General features: G+C 41.8%; 1 protein-coding gene across 2 annotated transcripts in view; it reads right to left on the reverse strand.

Moving 5' to 3' along the window:
* col25a1 (collagen type XXV alpha 1 chain) overlaps positions 1-19588 on the reverse strand; it is a 719149-nt gene that overhangs the window by 18668 nt on the left and 680893 nt on the right. The gene's annotated exons all lie outside the window — the stretch shown is intronic.

Raw genomic sequence — 19588 nt, forward strand, 5'->3', positions numbered from 1 at the left:
AATCTAGCTTACACATTTACCCAAACTATTATACACCAGTTTAACCGAAACTAATTTGGGTGTGTTTCTCCATCCCCAATGGCACTTCTCTGTGTTTTACGGCCCTGACGAGAACGTCGGTCTCCTCGGCTGTGAGCCGCTCCTGGCGCGCTCCTGGCAAATCCGCCGTTATAATATCAATCCGCCATGGAACAAGCGTGCCTGCTCTTAAAGAGAATGTGAGATGTCGCTCTGATTGGTTTATTTCACGTTACGCCCAAACCACTCCTATGAATAATGAAGCTACTTCAGACCAACCCATTTTAGATTTGCGTCGGGCGCAAGAGTCATTTATCCCGCCGGTATAATAGCAACAGCGCCCAAGACCCGCCCACAAAGTTACTTGCGTTTTGCGCTTGATACTTAAGTTTCAGATCGTTAAAATAGGGCCCTTAAAGGGCCCTTGGTGCTCTTCTTAGAGGCTTGAAACAGAAGAGCACCATTTCGCTGATACTTTCTTCCTGTAAGGGGCATGGTACTCTTCTAAGTTGCTTGTAAACGAAGAGCGCCACTTTGCTGCTACTCTCCTCCTGTAGTAGCATGCTGCCCCCAGTCTCTGCTATTTCAGAGGGACATGCTGGTCCATTCAGAAAAGTCCTATTCTTTTCTATATTTTCCATGTCTACCTATAGGAATACGGCACGTATCACATCATCCCTATATATAAGGTCCAGTCAGTATTATCAGCAGCTTTATCTCATTGCTCAAGAGCTAATTACACTCCTCCATCCCCAGCTCTTCCTCTCGTTCAGTCAGGACTTGGCTTCTGATATTCCTCTTTGAATCATTCTTAAATTATGTTTTACATTAAATTATGTTGTACATTATGTTGTACAAATTATGTTGTACATTAAATTATTGAGCATTATCTGTTAAATAGTCCCATCTATAATACATTTATGTTGGTTCTACTCTCCCTGCTCTTATCCATGCCAGGCTGCATGGATGGGCAGGGAGTTCTTACCCAGAACAGAACCATACCGCCAATCCAAACTGTATGTTAATCTTTGATGATAGTGGTCCTGACAGAACTCTTTTCGGGTGCTTTTGAGCCTCTTAGCATGCTTCAAATTTCATGACACTCGACAAAAACATCAGAGTTATTGACTGTTAGACATGGCCAAAGCCTAAGAAACGGGTGTGGTGGACTCCAGAGTCCTGCACGTGGTCGGGTACCCAAAAATTTGATGCAATGGGTGGCATAATATTTACCCATCGGGTGCGGGTGCGGTGCGGTGCGGAAGCGCGGTAGACACAGGCGGACTGCGGGTCCAATAGCCAAGACTATTTCAGCTCAATTCGGTGCATTTGACAGCTGCTTTCAAATGGTCACAGTTTCGCTTTGTGTTCACACTCTGTCTGAAGACCGTTAAAGACTTCAAATTATAGCACAATTTGCAGCGCTGAGCGTTGAAGCCAATCACGCTGCATCTGACTGAAAGCTATAGTGATTATAGTAAAGGGAGCTCGCTTTTTGTATTTAATATAGCTATTCACAATTTGACTAAAAATTGTAGCCTATTTTTCGTGCTGCTACAAAGAGGACCAGCGGCCAGGTAAACACTGCTGAGTTTCAGCTATATGAGAAAATTATTTTTGTCTAAAAGTTACCTCATGTAGGAGATGTGGGTCTGGTTCGGGTCGTGGTTTTTATGTGAAACGGGTCAGGTCGGATACGGACTAAAATTTGTGTTTCTGTCGGATATCGGGTCGGGTGTTCTGTTAATAACTGCGGGTGTGGGGCGGGTTCGGGTTTATCAAACAGGATCCATGCAGGACTCTGTAGAGCTCTAGAACTTTTGACTAAATTGGGGTGAGTAGTTTTACCTAGAGTCACCAAACTCGTTACATATATTGTCCTCACCAAGCCAGACAACTTTCTAATTTACAGTCATTAGCTCCAACCAATAGGAAGTCAGCTATTTTGGTTTGAATGTGGATTTTTTGGAAAATCAGGCTCTGTCTGAATTTTTAACTACTCCTAGGGGATTCATGCGATTCACACCAAATTTTATCAACACGATACCAAGACTATTGAAGATGCTAAATTTCAAATGGATTTTAGATATTTCGAACGGTGTTGCCAGGGTGAGAGATTAAAATAAGTTAAAAAAAGGGAAATACGAAGTGTCATATATCTTCTAAAAGTATTGATTTAAATCACCCTGGCTATACCCCGTTTTGAGAATCCCTGGACTAGACAGCCATCAACACAGATCCTCAGCAAAGACCACGAGAACTAGAACCAGATATTATTGACTTGAATGCACTGACACTATTGGATGAGAACTGAACTGAGCTGGATGATGACATCACTTTATAGATTAATTGAACTCTTTCTAGAATTTATTAACATTACACAGTTATTGAACCAAACTAAATCAACACTAAACTGATTTCAACTGGATAATGACAGTTAAATAAATAAAGGTGACTTGACGGGTAAAATTATTTAATTGCTTATCACTTTTGACCAATAGGTGGCACTGTTCCCAAATTGTTGTGGTGTGGTCAGTGTGAGGTGACAATAACACATACCCTGATTGATGTCAATATACCAAAGCGTTAAAGAGTTACAGCCTCAGAATCAGCTTGAATCATGCCATCAATCATAAAGCTTTTATTAAATTTTTGCCAGCATGATTTCACAATGATCATAGCCAATTTTGGTGAAAATTGGAACAGCGGTCTAGGAGCAGTTCGAAAAAGCAGGTTTTCAACTAAATTCATAATAGTGGACTGAAAGTTCGACTGACTACGGCATAATTAGTATCCTTGTTCTCTATCCAGACCAGTTTTATTAAAATAGGCAAAATTAATCAAAAGCTATTAGCTATTATTTTGATCACAAAGTGGCATTCTTCCAATTGCTTTCAAGTTCCTTCCGGGCATGGTGCCGATGACACATACCAAGTTCCGTAACGATACACTAATGCGTTCATAAAATATAGCATTTATCATTCGAATAGATATGTTGCACTGAAACAAAAGAGAGTTTCGTACATTTTGGGCATGCCTTTCAGAAGTTATAAGCCAAAATAACCATTTTATAGTAGGTAGCGCTGTGCCACAATTACCCCTTTTCCACCAAGGCAGTGCTGGTGCCGGTCCGGAGCCGGTGCCTACTCGCGAACCAGTTCTTTGTGTTTCGACAGCCAAAGAACCGGTTCTCGGCCAGGAAAATTGGTTCCAAAGCGGCACCAACTCTTTGCTGGACTAGAACCGTTCTTTTACCACGTCATGCTTACGTCGGGGGCTGGGGGCGGGGTTATTGTCGAACTTCTTCTCGAACGTAACCTCCGTCTATAGTAATCCAGACGAGCAGCACAAATGTGTTCTAAACGTCTTCTTCTGACCCCAATATAGGATCGCAAAGCCAGGAGAAACATTTGCAGAAAGACGATGTAGTCCAACATTGTAATTGTTATGCTTGAAGTTGGGAAAGCTAAGATGTATGGCAACATACACAGTGACATAACAACGTCGTTCGCTGGGCTCTCTAGTCAGTGGAAAAACAAACAGGTTCTGAGAAGATTCGCAAGTTGAACCAACTTTGAACCAGCACCAGTTCCGAACCAGTTCTCTTTTTGGTGGAAAAGGGGTATACAAGTAGCCTCAGGTCATGTTTGTCATGACATATACTAAGATTAGTCTCAATATGCTAAAGCATTGCAGAGAATCAGCCTCGCATCCATTTTGAGTGCTCTTCGTCAAATTTGTTTTCAAGTTCAAAGTTAATTCAAGAACAGTTTCGTTTTAATAATTTTTTCCCAGCATGACCTGCAGATCAACTTTCTGGGACAAGTTTGAAAAGGTATGTGCTTGGACCCCTAATAAAAATAATAAGAGAATCAGTTAAGAATACAATAGGGGTTCGGCACCTTCAGTGCTTGGACCTCAAAACAAAACGTCTCGGTTACATATGTAACCCTGGTTCCCTGAATAGGGAATGAGATGCTGCATCAGTAGCTGATGATATGGGAATACCCCCCAGGTGTCAACTGTCTGAAGCCCATAAAGAAACATGCCAATTAATTGGCGGATGATGCCACTCCTCAAGGCACTGCATCATCAGCACTTCATAAGGAAGATGTTGATGATGGAAGCAAGCAGGAACGAAATAGAATGCAACCAAGATGTTCCCTTTCATAGGTCGACTCGACGCTGTAAGTAGCTGATGCAATGTCTTAAAGAAAATAGCTTAAAGCTAGAAAAACCGCCAACATCTGCATGCAATTAATCTGCCTCGCTCGCCTTTCAAGAATCCACAATAGTCTCCCTGAGTTTTGACCCACCATTAAAATGGTCTCATTTGAAACAGTGAAGCAGCTGATGTGAAAATCAAGAGTCTGTGAATGAAACACTGATGTCCCACTCTATTCTGGAATCATTCAGACAGGTGAAAAACAATAGAACACAAGCAGAACGCAGCTGCACCTGCATTAAGTAAATGCCAAATGCTACCCCAAGAAACACAGCAGAAACAGCAGTAGAACACTCTTCCGGGGATTCATCCTCAAGCCCACACCTCACAAATGATTGAGGCCAGTCTCAATGCTGACATATCAAATCCTCCAACTGCACTAGAATCAGCAAGTCATTGAGGTAGTTCAGCATACGGATGCCCTGGAGCTGCAATGCTTCTGCTTAAGCATCCTGAAACTGCACTTCTACATAGTGTAGCTCAGTCGATGCAAATCCAAGATGTGGCACAAGGTAGGCCACAACGTCTATGAAGGAGCTGAAGATGGTGAGAGATAGGCAGCAAGAGTCTCTCAGCTCAGAGAAATATGGTTGACACAATCAGGTGAGAGAGAGAGAGAGAGAGAGAGAGAGAGAGAGAGAGAGAGAGAGAGAGAGAGAGAGAGAGAGAGAGAGAGAGAGAGTCTGCTCATTCTCCATTTCACACGCTTACCACATGTATCTTTGCTAATGGGGACATGGCGGTACATACTTCCTAACATTGTGTTTCACCAAGAGGAAACGAGATCCACTCGAGGTGGTCGTTGAAGCACGAAAATCCAATGCAAAGAGAAAACAAAAACTTTTATTACATACTAGATAAATCGCTTCCGGAAGAATTCGAAATATGAGGACTAATGGTGCCTTATGAAGCACTGGTGACGCAGTGCCTCAATTATTTATATATGGGCTTCAGATGGGCTTCTGACGCAGCATTGAGTGAACCTATAAAAAGGAACCTTATTTATTATATTATGAAGGTTATGATATTTATAAAGGCTTATAAGTAAACTTAGCATTGAGGTCAATGCAGTCTTGTTTGATTTCACAGAACCTTGCATGAGTGAAAAAAACCCCATAACACTTCAAAGCAGAAATGTGTCAAGGCTACTGTAAATTATTTCAAGTGCCATGCTAATATCATCTACAGTATAAAAATGATATTATATAACTAAATGTAATCGAGGACTCTTCATATGACCTATTTATATATTTAATTAAATAATGGTACATTTAGACATCTTAAAAACTAAAATGAGGACTGGATTTCCTGTTTATTACATACAGTATTGCATTGACACATTCCATGACATTAAAGACAGAACTTAATGGCACAGTCTCAGTCTATGAAACAGGCAGGTGAAATCATGAATCATGCAAGAGAAGAAGCCAGAATACAGAGCCATTTCAAAAGCAAGAGCCTGTTGTCAATGGACTTACGCTGTATTTCTTGCTGGAGTAAGAAATAATAAATATCTTCACTTACCAATAAATTAAACAAAGAATGACTTTTTTGGCTTTTATGATTATATGATAGTAAAATGTCATGATAGTAATGAAGCTGAATGATGACATACAAATACTTAAACAAATACAGCTGCAGGAAAAAGTATGTGAACCCTTTGGCTTTACCTGAACTTTTACACAATTTGGCAATTTTGAGCTGGTGTGAGCCACAACAATAGGGGTTATGCGCAACTTAACTTTCGTAAAAAATGGCTGTTTTACTCAAGATAACTTAAAAGGAGAGAGCAAAGATGAGCATAACCAATGTCCCTCGCATATGGAGATTGGTATCTAAAAGTTTTTTCATTTTCCTTCTTCACACTAATGTTTAGATATTTAAATAGAATAAAACGGCAATAACAAAGTGAATTAGGTAGGTTAGCTGATTGCCTTAAAAGTCCATAGATATCTGTGTCAGTTCATATTGCTGTTAACACTTTCTCTGACAAGCGGATGCGATGAAACCAGTTTTCCACTTTTTTTCATGCAATGTTCGAAATATACCCAATAGACAAACAGTTTTCTGAAAAAATCACATACTTTTTTGCCTTTATAAAAACACTGCGTAAACATTAGGGGTGTAACTGTACACAAAAATGATGGTTCGATACATAACTCCCATTTCGCTACAATTTAGGTACAGCAGGGGACAAAAATATTTTTATTTTATTTTATTTGTTTGTTTGTTTAGAAATGGTTTACTGAACAAGCTTTGTGAATTTGTCTTTAAATAAATAAAAATGTCTGTAAATATTGCTGCAAACAGCAGCAATATACACTGCTGTTTATAGTGTTGCTGTAATTGTGGGAAGAGTTTTGAAGTGCTTTACACATCTGGATGCAAAATATGTTAGTATAATATTTTAGAATTCGGTTAGAATTATTGCAGTTCCATTTTAATCCCCTCTGTCTTTATGTGCACCGGCACTCGTTCAATGAAATCTGCGAAGTTAAGTGAAGGCTCACTTGCTATCAGCATAATCCTTTAGGCAAAATGTAAATACTTTCCAGATACTTAAATTGTAACATTTACAGATACAGATGCAAGTTGTGCGCTGAAGAAAACGCTTCTCAAATGCATTAAACACTCACTTGACAGCAGGAAAAGCCTTGTAGGTTTATGAGCACAACATTTAGTTTGAAGCACTTAATACAAAGCAAGTCTCATGTTTGAGACAACTTAGATCTTATCCTTATTCGTGTACCATTCGTTCATATGTTTTTTTATTTAATATTGAAAGTAGTTTTCGTTGTTTTTTTAGAACCCCCCTCACTTTTAATTTTTATGTTCAGGGTCAGAAAATCAATAAGCAGCTGGATACTGCACCCCAAAATATTGCGAAGTACGAGGCTGATGGTGCAGGGAGATAACAATGCTGCAGAAATGAAGGCCAGATTATACATACAAATGAAGCTCCTGCGGGAGTGTGAGGGACATCACTGCTGCGGCAGTGGAGAAAATTAGCCAAAAGAAACAGAGCTCCTGCGGGAGCAGAGGGAACATCACTGCTACCACAGTGGAAAACATTTTCCTAGAGAAACTGATCTTCTGCAGGAGCAGAGGGGACATCGCTGCTGTGGCAGTGGAGAAAATTAGCCAGATAAATTGTGAGCTCCTGCGGGACATCACTGCTGCGGCATTGGAGGAAATTTTGCTAGAGAGCTGAGCTCCTGTGGGAGCAAGGATATAAAACTGCTGTGGCAATGAAGGTAAGGTTAGCCAGAGAAACTGAGCTCCTGTGGGAGCAGAAGGGAGTAGAAAGGACTGCGCAGCAGTGGAGAAGGTTAGCTAGAGGAACTGAGCTCCTGCGGGAGCGGGGAGAGAACACTGCTGTGGCCGTGAAGGCAAGGTTAGCAAGAGACGGAGCTCCTGCAGGAGTGGAGGAGATAACACTGCTGCAGCAGTGCAATAACGGAGTGGGCTCCTGCAAGAACGGGTGGTAAGATACTGCTGTGGCAGTGAAGTAGAATATTTTCATTATTTTAGTGGATTGATGGTGTTAATTGAGGTAGATATGGTGAGCTTGTAGGTTTGAGTGAGAGAACAAGCTGGAGCTGAAGAATTTAGCTGATAAGGATTCGGTGGTATGGGCATCTGTGTTGCAAAACCAGGGAAAATTATAATCTAGCCTGGGCAAGAGAGTTAGAAGGGGGAAGCCCCGGGGCAAAAGTTGTTTGCGGAGGCAGACTCATGCTTGGGTTGGCCCCTGGGGTTTGGGTTGTAATGGGGAAGGTAAAGGAAGAGGAAGGTTGGGGTGGAAAATAGGCCATCTGGGCCTGCACCACTAGCGTAGGCAGGCTCTCGCTAGGGTCCGTGTTTGGAGCTGTAGGCCAAGGACAAAAAATACGAATGACTTGGCCTGAGCCGCTAGCAGAGGTATCCTCACGCTAGTGTCGGCTGAAGGAGCTGTTGGCCACTGGTAGGGAAAAAGGTTAGAGGCAGCGGGAGGAGAAGGGAGTGTTATCTGGGCCTGCATCGCTAGCGGAGGTACCCTTGCACTAGGAGCTGCAGGCCACAGACAATGGGGAGGGTTAGAGATGGCAGAATGAAATGGCTGAGACGGCTGAGCTTGCTCCATTAGCGGATGCAATCTCACGCTAAAGGGAAGGCATTCGTTGAGAGGGGCGGGCATTGTTGTATGGGGTGCGGCACCGGGAAATAACTGCGTTGTTCATCGTTGTGTGGCTGAACAGAGCGAGGAGAAAAGTGGGGCCTGGCGGGCTGATATTCGTCTCATAGTGCGTGAATCAAAGACCCAAGGGAGAGGACATGTGAGATGAAAAGGCTACCTTGCAGGATTATGCGCATCTGAAGTTTAAGTGGCTGAGCAAAGATAGCGGTTCGCATTTAGAAGAGTTCCCAGGCCTGGCAATTAACTGTATCCAAGTTAATAACCAGAATTCAATGGACGTGGCTGGACCCATGGTTTTATCCTAGGTGATTGGAACCCCGAGCTCAGTGGAAACCGTGCGGGGCTGGGAGATCGATTGTTAAACGTTCTAAATATTCTTATTTTCTCTGTTTTTTCTATTGGTTTTCTCGAAGTGATAACATATACTTACATGATTAGAAGCCTAAAACGCTTTATAACCTGCATATATTCACCTCTGATGCATCGGTTTGATACTGTAATCGTTGAATGTTGGATGATCATCAAACAGCAAAGTACAGTCAGATTTAGAGGATCGTTTGTTCCTTTATCTGTTTCTGGTTTGAGTGGAGTTCATTTAGTAAAGTTCAAAAGAGAATCACTTATGATAAAAGAGAAAGAGCTTTGCATAAAAATGTGCACCTTGAATTTATTCAGTTGTGTTCGACAATCACTATATGTTTGCCATAAAAACACACTACTTGTATGAAAATTTATTTTTAGAAATTCTTATTTTTTTATTCCTTAATTTTAGTTTTCCTTTTCCATACTTATCCCAACCTGGAAATTACTCAAATAAAAATTCCTTACTTTTCAAAACTGTGTAGGAACTCTCAACATAACAGTTTATTTTCACCAGTTATCTGTCTATGGGTTGTTACATTACTTGCCGATTTCTGTTAGTTCTAAATCAGATACAGATTACATTTATTTAAATGCATTAGTGAGAATGATTGCGTGTATGAATTTGTCCTACCAGTCTGTGTGGAGTCTCTTTACCAATAGTGAAGCTGTGGGTTTAAATTACTTCAAAACAGAAATACCAACGCATTCACATCCTTGGGCGTCATAATACTGACGCTTTTGACATTTCGTCTACATCGAACGCACATGGCACCCTTTAGTGTCAATATGAGACGCACAGAGCTTTGTTCGGTTATGGGTAGGTTTAGGTCTAGTGTAGGGATAGGGTTAGACCGCTAGGAGGCGCCTTCTGGCCCATTTCTATCTGCGTCTCATATTGACGCTAAAGGGTGCCATGTGCGTTCGATGTAGACGAAATGTCAAAAGCGTCAATATATGACGCCCTAGGATGAGAACGGGCTGGAAATACATATACTATATAATTTTCAGTTTCTAAGCGATTTTGTTGATAAATCGCAGGACAGCGTTGACAATAAGTTCTTAATGATTCTGTGAGCGACTGTGCGTGCGATCTGTACGTAATGTGTGAGCTATGTGTTTAAGCTACAAGGAAGCAGCGTTAGTTTAGAACGGCAAATAATTTTATTGAGTATCCAGATGGCATAAACTGTGCTGAGAGCAATCCTAAATTCAACCAGGGACAGAAAACAAAAACCATTTGAGCTGTGCACTCGCGGGGTTGAGCCGACGGGGTAGAGAGTGTGAGCTGGCCAGGACTGAATTTGCACCATGGCCCTGGCTTACTGAAGGCCTGCTGTGGAGGCCTGACACTGAAGGAAGGCCCGTTTCTTCGCGGGAAGAGGAAGACATTGCTCTTTTATGATTGCGGATCAAATCATCTTTGATTGCTAGAGCTCCAGCGAGGAGGAGCGAGTGTAATTTGGGTCTAATGGGTGGAGCTAGAATATCCAACCACACCCTAACCCTACCCACAACTCTATCCTTCCACCCCCTTGGATCTCCAGAGAGGCGGAGATGGACTAATCCCACCCCATTGGAGCTCTTTAGAGGAGGAGCTGGTCGTCATTTGACTCTGTAGTGAGTAGCCTACCACTTGCTCAATTTCTGACATGTTGGGAATGTAGGGCGGGGCCAAATGCTGAAAACTGTCGAGGAACATAGGTGAGTTTCATATTTCATATTTCTAAAATAAACCATGTAATAACCTATTTCTCTGGCACACGTAGCCATATGTCTACACAGAAGAAAGCCCTGTCTAGGAGCAGTGCGGTTTGTGTCAAGCCATTCTTTAGTCTGGTTGTTTTTGAAAGAGATTAAATTGCAATAAGCGCTTTAAGAATCCGTACAACTGCAGCAGTGGAAGACTATTCTTCTGTTGCGCAAAACTGAGGAAAACGGCATGTTTTTATGTTTGGTTGACCAATCAATGGAAAGGGCCGTTTCATTCCTGCTCCCATGTAGGGATCGAATAATCAAGCTGTTTATCCATTTTGGTTTTATAGTGTTTCTATTTGGCGAATTAGAACAAAGTGTGAAAAAACGACTTGAGATTAGTTTATGGTCCGTGTACTTTTTCGTTCATTCATTATTCTATTTCGGAATGAAAGATGACATTTAAAAAAGGGTGCAGCTTGGTTTTTTGTTTAAAAGAAAAAAATCAGAAATGGCTGTATTTTGTTTTCCAAATGTATTGTTGTCATCAAATAATAGTATTCGAAAATTGGACGACATTTCCGATCGTTTTTTAATTTGTAATATTTATTTGTACGTTTATTGTATTTCATTTGACTGATCCTATCTTTACCCGGAAGTAAATTACACCGTCGTGCGAAGTCATATATATCTACACTAGATGTCGCCTTGGCTAAGGCAGTTCATTGGAACGAATGCGTCAATAGAGCCGCCATCTTGGAACAGGGGAGCCCCTCCTCTTTAATGCATCAGCGTCAATGTAGGCAAAGGTCTAACGGAAATAAAATCACCATAAATCGTCATGAATGCGATTTTCTAGTTTTTTTGGTTCGTTCCAACGGTCAGACATGTATTTATCATTTAGTCCAGAGAAAATTTAAGGTTTTGATATTAAGATTAAGATCTACTTCTTTTTCAAAATATAATGCATAGTGCTAGTAGGCCTAAGTTTATTTGTCACATTCTTCCACTTGAGAGTAAACTTAGAATTAACTAATGCTACTTATATATATATATATATATATATATATATATATATGTGTGTGTGTGTGTGTATATAAATGAGCAAAACTTGGCCACTAAATATTTAATATTCAATTATTTTAATGATCACAATTAAAGTTTTAATTTTATTAAATTGAACAAGTAAACGTTGCATTCATATTCTGGGCTCATCTGATTTTTTGTACGTAGCATAGCCTACTTTGTTATGATTTTAGTATCATAATGATTAATAAATGCACGCACAATTATCCGTGAACTTGATTTGAACAAATGCCTTTCAACTTGTGTGTGCAAAATTCAGAATTAAATGAATGTGCAGCAATTTGTACAAACCAATAATAACCAACTGCAGAACCGCAGAACCATACGTCATAACAGTGTGAGGACGACAGCTCCAGCCCAGGGGGGCAGTGTTTCATAAAATATTGAAGCTTCCCCGGGCGCCACCATTGATTAGCGGACCATCACCTGCTGTTAGCATTCCATTGACTCCCATTCATTTTGGCGTCACTTTGACAGCGAATAACTTTACATCTGAAGCGTTTAAAGACTCCATTTGTCCATTATTTATTTCTAAAGAAACACGAAAATGTATAAAAGGCTCCATTACATTGTATCTTACGTTATGGCCCCGTAGAAGCAATTTTTGTAAAAATAGGCTAACGATTGCGTCATAACCACGCGACTCTCTGTCGCACAGTAGAGAAATTACCGTATGGACAGGAGGAGAAGCTCGCGCGCAATCGGGGGGATGTGGAGGCAAAATGACAAAGTAATTAATCAGAATACTTAGCAAAAGTTTCTCCTGCTCCAAGCCCATGGACACCTCCTACTCACACTCTCCGTCTCTGCAAGTTTCGGAAGGGAATGATTCAGATTTCTCTTGGCACAGCTACTAGAAGACAGACGGGTTGCTCACGTCACATCTACGTCGTCAAGTTCAGTTTGAGTCTGTGCAGTACGCTCGACCATCAGGAAGTGAGAGCTTCTAATTGACTTCAATTGTCTCCGTTGAATCCAATGGGGTCGCTGTGTCCAGTTTATATACTGTCTATGCTCCAGCCTGACAGTCTGATGCCGGAAGTGGGCGGGGTCAAAGTCTGATGCCGGAAGTGGACGGAGTTCATGTTTAACACGGTAGAACAAGGAAAAGAAGAAGAGAAGAAGCTAAAAATAAGTTATATCTTTGTTGGATACAACATACTTAACGTTACGCTTATACAAAACGGCTCTAAGTATTTTGTAAGTTAATACTCAACAATACTATTGATCTGTCATTGACACCATTATATGAGAACTGAACTGAGCTGGATGATAACATCACAGTTTTCTCCAGAATGGCTAACGTAACGTTATATAGATTTATTAACTGAATGAATAACTTTTTTACAACAGAAATGAATCAACACTGAACCTACTTAAGCTGGATTATGACACTGTTTTGTTCTAGTTCTGCCGAGACAAACTTTGTTGCATTATTTTCCTATGATCCGTGTAAAGCTGCTTTGAAACAATCTGTATTGTAAAAAGTGCTATATAAATAAAGGTGACTTGACTTAATAAATGTGACTAAGTGAGAATTGTGACGATGGCACTTGATCATGTATTGTTATTTTACAGTTGGATTGTATCTGTTATGAAGTGGAGGACGCAGTAAGATCCAATTGCAGCTTTATTAGAATAATCAACAGGCAGGGTAAATCAGGGGCAGACAGAACAATGGAGATAATCTCAGAGCAGAAACAGATAACAGGCAAGGGTCGAGGCAGGCGGCAGGAATCACAGTCCAATGAACAATCCGGGTCAAGACAGGCAGCAGAAGAATCAGAAGTCGGTGTAAACAATCCAAGGTCAGTAACAGTTCAGCAAACACAGGGAAAACGCTCAGAAATTGTACGCCGGGGCAATGCAATACTTCGCAGAGAAGTGGAGTGTGGAAGTGGCTTTTATGTGTGTGTGAATGAGGTGCAGGTGTGCGTGTAATCAGTGCAGTGCAGGTGTATGAAATAATCAGTCCAGGAAGATGCAGGATGGGAATTGTAGTCTGTGAGTGAATATGATGGTCCAGTGTGGAGTGCCCTCTGGTGGCTCTCAAGGGCACTCCGGCTGGTGACCGTTACATAGCCCCTCCCCAAAGAGCGGCTTCCAGACGCTCAAACTGTCCAGGTGGGAGGTGGCCCGGAGGCGGATCCGGGGGCGGGATGGAGGGCCAGGTCCGTGGAGCGGAAGAGGACCTTGAGACTGCGGTAATACGGAAGGCCAGGGCGGATCAGGCAGTGCAGGCGACCAGGGCGGATCAGGCTGTGCAGGCGACCAGGGCGGATCAGGCTGTGCAGGCGACCAGGGCGGATCAGGCTGTGCAGGCGACCCTTCAGGCGGCCATGGCACAGGAACAGACACAGGAACAGACACCGGCTCAGGAACAGACACCGTGGCAGCGGCTATCTCTGCTGAGGGCTCAGGTTCAGGTGTGTCGGCGACCATCTCTGCTGAGGGCTCAGATTCAGGCGTGTTGGCGGCCTTCTCTGCTGATGACTCAGGTTCAGGCGTGTCGGCGGCCATCTCTGCTGAGGGCTCAGGCGACGTGGCCATCTTGTCCTGAGACACTGGCTCGGGAGAGACCATCTTGTCCTGAGACACTGGCTCGGTGGCGGCCATCTTGTCCGGAGACACTGGCTCGGCAGAGGCCATCTTGTCCGAAGACACAGGCGTGGAGTCGGCCATCTTGTCCGAAGACACAGGCGTGGAGTCGGCCATCTTGTCCGAAGACACAGGCGTGGAGTCGGCCATCTTGTCCGAAGACACAGGCGTGGAGTCGGCCATCTTGTCCGAAGACACAGGCGTGGAGTCGGCCATCTTGTCCGAAGACACAGGCGTGGAGTCGGCCATCTTGTCCGAAGACACAGGCGTGGAGTCGGCCATCTTGTCCGAAGACACAGGCGTGGAGTCGGCCATCTTGTCCGAAGACACAGGCGTGGAGTCGGCCATCTTGTCCGAAGACACAGGCGTAGAAAGAGGAAGAGGAACCGATTCAGGCTCAGTATCAGGATCAGATTCAGGCTCAGGAACAGATTCAGTCTTGGCGGGACGAGACTCTTGACGGGCGGACGTGACGTGAAGCTCAGTCTCTGGATCGGCAGAAGTGACGTGAAGCTCAGTCTCTGGGTCGGCAGAAGTGACGTGAAGCTCAGTCTCTGGGTCGGCAGAAGTGACGTGAAGCTCAGTCTCTGGGTCGGCAGAAGTGACGTGAAGCTCAGTCTCTGGGTCGGCAGAAGTGACGTGAAGCTCAGTCTCTGGGTCGGCAGAAGTGACGTGAAGCTCAGTCTCTGGATCGGCAGAAGTGACGTGAAGCTCAGTCTCTGGATCGGCTGACGTGACGTGAAGCTCAGTCTCTGGATCAGGATCAGCGCGCTCTGAGCTTGACGGGACCAGCGGCGGCGAGGGCTTTGAGCTGGGTAGAACCAGCGGCGAAGAGGACTCTGAGCTGGGCAGGACCAGCGACGAAGAGGGCTCTGGGCTGGACAGGACCAGCGGCGAAGAGGGCTCTGGGCTGGACGAGACCAGCGGTGAAGAGGGCTCTGAGCTGGACGGAACCAGCGGTGAAGGCTTTGAGCTGGGCAGGACCAGCGGTGAGGGCTTTGTGCTGGGCAGGACCAGCGGTGAACACAGCTCTGGACTGGCGTGAAGTGCAGGCTCGACTGGACTGGCGTGAAGTGCAGGCTTGGCTGGACTGGTGTGAAGTGCAGGCTCGGCAGGAAGATACTCAGGCAGGAAGGTCTCGGTAAAACATGATTTATGCAGGATAGTCTCAGCGGGACGAGACTCCTGCACGATGGCCCTTATGGCAACACGTACTGACCTCAGCGGGGAATCGGCCACACTGGATACCAGTCCTGGACGATAATAGACCGATCCGGTGACTAGCTTGATGGCTGGCGTGACGGGAACAGTCTCTGGAAAATCTGCTGAGAAGTGACTGGGCTCTGGAAGATCTGCTGAGAAGTGACAAGGCTCTGGAAGATCTGCTGAGAAGTGACAAGGCTCTGGAAATTCTGCTAAGACGTAACGAGAGTACGGGGAGGTATAGCAGAATTCTGGTTCAACGGGTGTGGTAAGTTCATGGGACAAGGATGATCTGCTTAACCTCAGAGCGAATTCAATATATTGACATAGAGTCCATTGAGGGGTGTTGTCAGGCATTAGATAATTTAACATGTCCTCAAGCCCATATCTGAAACTATCCTTTAAGACTGCCTCGTCCAAGTCTACCCCATGGCAGAGCTCACAAAATTGTTCAACATATTCCTCTATAGATTGGTTACCTTGACTGAGGCGGAAGAGACTGATTAGTGGGTCCATGGTGGGTCTCGGTCTTTTCTCAGCTGCTGGATCTGAAGCGGCGAAGTATTCTGTTATGAAGTGGAGGACGCAGTAAGATCCAATTGCAGCTTTATTAGAATAATCAACAGGCAGGGTAAATCAGGGGCAGACAGAACAATGGAGATAATCTCAGAGCAGAAACAGATAACAGGCAAGGGTCGAGGCAGGCGGCAGGAATCACAGTCCAATGAACAATCCGGGTCAAGACAGGCAGCAGAAGAATCAGAAGTCGGTGTAAACAATCCAAGGTCAGTAACAGTTCAGCAAACACAGGGAAAACGCTCAGAAATTGTACGCCGGGGCAATGCAATACTTCGCAGAGAAGTGGAGTGTGGAAGTGGCTTTTATGTGTGTGTGAATGAGGTGCAGGTGTGCGTGTAATCAGTGCAGTGCAGGTGTATGAAATAATCAGTCCAGGAAGATGCAGGATGGGAATTGTAGTCTGTGAGTGAATATGATGGTCCAGTGTGGAGTGCCCTCTGGTGGCTCTCAAGGGCACTCCGGCTGGTGACCGTTACAGTATCACTTAGTTAGGTTACATATTTATAGATTGTGATTTAATTTGTTGTTAAGCGTTGTATTTTATAGCATTTGTTAAATTTTCTGACCATGAGAATTGCATTAATTATATTTTATTTCACCTACAGAACCACATAATTCAGAGAGGTTCAGCGCTAACACCTTTGGAGCAATGCACAACATAATGCAGAAATGTTCACTGCCCTTTTTGTGATAGCAGTATTTTTAAACAGACAAAACGGGACAAATTGAATAATCACATTAAAATCCACTTTAAAAAGGCTGTTGTTCATGGAGGTATGAACATCTGGAGTTATTTTTTAAATTTACAGTGGCAATAGATATTATTTTACATTTATCCATTTGGCAGACGCTTTTATCCAAAGCGACTTGCATTGCATTTCAAGATACACATATTTAATAGTAGTCCCTTTGGAATTAGATGGTTTTCAGCATGATTTAGACAAAATATTAAATTATCTTCATTAACGTCTAAACTAAGGTTACACAAACAATCCACACTGAAACTTAAGCTAACAAAACACAAACAATTATATATTTCTGTATTTATATTTTGTTATAATAATATTTCATATCTATGAATGCATCCCATTAAACATGCAAACACATAGGATAAGTTTGAGTAGGGTTGGAGTTAAAGGAGATGAAAGGCGCCTCAGGATTAACTCCATTTGTATGGAGTTTTGATTTATTTGATTTATTTTTCACTTGAGAATTATTGTTAAATGTGTGCCTGCATAACTTTTATAAGATTTATTTTCTTTGGTTTGATTTTATTTTGTATAACTTATTTATTATTTAGTTCGATTTTGTATTTTTATTTAATTACTATTATTTATTTGGAGCAATTAAATCAAATGTTCAAACGATCAACCTTTGTTTTCATATCATTATTTTTTTGGTTTTAAGCTTTGTTCAATTTATATTGTTAATCATTTGACTCAACAAAAAAAATGGATAAAGTATAATTTTAACTTTTAAAAAACAATTAACATTTGTTAATAGTAGTATATTGTATTTTGTTAATAGGACAAAACTTAATTCTTATATTTTATCATATTTGAGATATTACATTTTCAATTAAATCGTTTAAATGCCTTGCTGCGCCCACTTCCGGCATCAGACTGTCAGGCTGACGCTGTCGTCCTCACACTGCTATGACGTATGGTTCTGCGGTTCTGCAGTCAGACCTATCTCGTACAAATAGAGAGTCTGTAGGCCTACTATACTGTTGTAGCCATTAAATAAGTGCATTTAGTGTCATATTTGTTCAAATATTTTTATTTTTTTATTTATGTTGATTTATGAAAAGTGAACAGCACGAGTAAGATAGGATGCGCAATATATCGAGAGACATGGAGCGGGTCAGACATGATTTTGACCACTTCATTAAGTTTTGTTTTGTAGAAAACCTTTCTTTAAAGTGAATTTCGTTTTTTCATCAACCAATTGCCTGGATTTAATAAATAAGAGGCAAATATAACAGACAATATAATCATGGAGGCGCCCGCGCGGTCACTTGCATTGCACGTTAACTGGAGCGCATCTCATCCTAACTTAACAAAACTCAGTGTATGCCTCACACAGACATGAGAAATACATCAAATACAAAAAGCTTCAAATGTATTTAAACGAAATGATTCAAAACGAAAAGAAAAAGGCTACTCTCTGATTATGTAATCCATTATGTAAATTTCTCTCTATAGGCGCGTTCACTACGAATATGGCGATCGTCAACTTCATCTTTGCAGCCGAGCCGACACTGTCAGAAAACACTAGTTTATTATAAAAATCACCGGATTTACAAATGCACATCTTGCTTGTTGCACTCACACATATTATGTTGAAATAACGAGATATTATGTTGAAATAACATTATTATTAATAATACATCTTTTAGAATATTTGATTGAATGCTGAATGTTGCGCTTGTTCAATTTAATCAAATTAAAACTTTAATTGTGATCATTAAAATAATTGAATATTAAATATTTAGAGGCCAAGTTTTGCTCATATATATATATATATGAACTGCCGTAGCCAAGGCAACATCTAGTGTAGATATCTATGACTTCGCACGACGGTGTAATTTACTTCCGGGTAAAGAAAAGATAGGATCAGTCAAATGAAATACAATAAACGTACAAATACATATTACAAATTAAAAAACGATCGGAAATGTCGTCCAATTTTCTACTACTATTATTTGATGACAACAATACATTTGGAAAACAACCCAGCTAACAATTTTACGTTCTGGGAACGTTAGTTTTTGGTTCCCAAAACGTTCCCAGAACGTTCCCAAGAACATTCCCTATTGGTTATCCAGGAAAGTTTTCTTAACGTAAATAGAACGTTCGGGAACATTCCCTTTAGGTTATAAAAATAGAACTTAAAAATAACCTGCAGGGAACGTTCCCAGAACGTTCTCCTTAGGTTATAAAATTAAACCTAAAAATAACCTATAGGGAACGTTCCTAGAACGTTCTCGTTTGGTTCCCCAAAAAATAACCAAAATGGGAACCATACGGGAACGTTAGGGGAACGTTCTGTGTTTGCTGGGAAAATACAGCCATTTCTGCTTTTTTTCTTTTTAACAAAAAACTAAGCTGCACCCTTTTTAAATTTCATCTTTCATTCCGAAATAGAATAATGAATGAACGAAAAAGTACACGGGTCACGGACCATGAACAATCGGGAAGCAGCTCACTCTGTCCTTCGTTATTTTTCAGATATTGATATAAACGATGTTGCCCATTCTAGAGTTTTGAAATTACGTTCCGCACATGCTGTGGTTAAAACAACACTGTATTCTTTCTATACACATGCATACCGAACCGAAAGATTTGAAACAAATATTTTCGGTACAAATGCGTGTACCGTTACACACCCCAAATAAACATTCACATATGAGGGAAAGTAAACATTCTTGTAGGGAGGGAAAAGTGTGTGCACCCTTAAATGTATTTAAGTTTGTTTTTTGTTGTTGTTTTTTTTACATGTAAACCATGTTTGTCTTTTGTTTTGGCTTAGCTGAAGATCAGATTCAATTATATGATTAATGATAATTTATGCAGAAAGTCAAAGAGTTCATATACTTTTTCCTGCAACTATAAGTACATTATATTGCTATTTTCCTATTGTACTAG

Source organism: Leuciscus leuciscus, assembly GCF_965113295.1.
Source record: "Leuciscus leuciscus genome assembly, chromosome: 2".
In the NCBI taxonomy this organism is placed as follows: Eukaryota; Metazoa; Chordata; class Actinopteri; order Cypriniformes; family Leuciscidae; genus Leuciscus; species Leuciscus leuciscus.